We start from the raw sequence: 1,077 nt of genomic DNA, 5'->3' as shown, positions 1-1,077 counted from the left end.
TATGTTTTCATTAACACTGTCTTTTACTACTCGTACTAAGCCTAGCAGGTAGGGGAATATTATCCCAATTTTACAAAAGAGAAGGCTGAACCTGAGCGAAGACAGCACGATCCTACAAGAGCACATCTCGGCTCTTCCAGCTTCCTGGGGACCGACCCATGGTAAACGGAGCAGGGGATGAACCTCTGCTACTACTAGACACCGGGTTCTTGCTTCCTTTAATGGCTGTAGTCAGGTCTGGGGGGGAGAGACTAAACCAACATACAAACTATTCATTTTGTTATATTTACCAGACAAAATTTGAGATCACATTTGAACATCAGAAAAATTCGATTTTAAAAAGTAATTTTGGGAGAAAAGAACAGAACACAACATAAGAGATTAAATCATTAAAGGAAATGTTCTCTGCATAGTCTGTATTTCCTTTACATTGCTGTTTATTCAAGTTTTTTACGTTAATTTTATATCCTCTACCCAACCTGTTTAATTCCCCCTTAAACTAAGACTAGAACTAAGTAAGGCCGGGGAGTAGAGACGAGACACTGTGTGGGAAGCGAGGTTGGGAGGCAAGAGGCCGTGACATCCGAGTTGTGAGGCCCAGCCACCCAACACTTCTGCTCCACCTTAAGAAGCCTTAGCCTCTGCCCAAGCCCTGCAGGCGCTCCGCTCCTCCCACCCCCGTGTCAGCTCCAGCCCGGGAACGTGGGCACGGGAGGAGAGACGCACTGAGTGGAAAGATTGGCGCCACAGGCTGCAGAGTCTCTCCTTCCCCCTATCAACCGGCACTGGGAGGAGGCTGTGAAGCGAAGGCCCTGCGGGTTGGGTCTTTTCAGGGATGGGGATGTGTTCTACCGAAACGAAGGGCGAAAGCGGCTGTAACGTGAGCCGTGGGGCCCATCTTGGGGTGGGGTCGAACGGGGACAGAACTGGACACACGAAATGCACGGTTTGCACTGGTATACAGTGCATCGTATACAGTGATCGTAAGTAGGAAGTTGTGAAGTCAGGGGTTCCGCACGCACCTCTTCCAATCATTTCCAAAAGAGGGGGCAAGTTTTCCATTCCCCGCCCCAATTC

This window comes from Galeopterus variegatus, unplaced genomic scaffold (genome assembly GCF_000696425.1).
Source record: "Galeopterus variegatus unplaced genomic scaffold, G_variegatus-3.0.2 Scaffold9887, whole genome shotgun sequence".
Lineage (NCBI taxonomy): Eukaryota > Metazoa > Chordata > Mammalia > Dermoptera > Cynocephalidae > Galeopterus > Galeopterus variegatus.
This window is presented reverse-complemented; position numbering follows the sequence as displayed.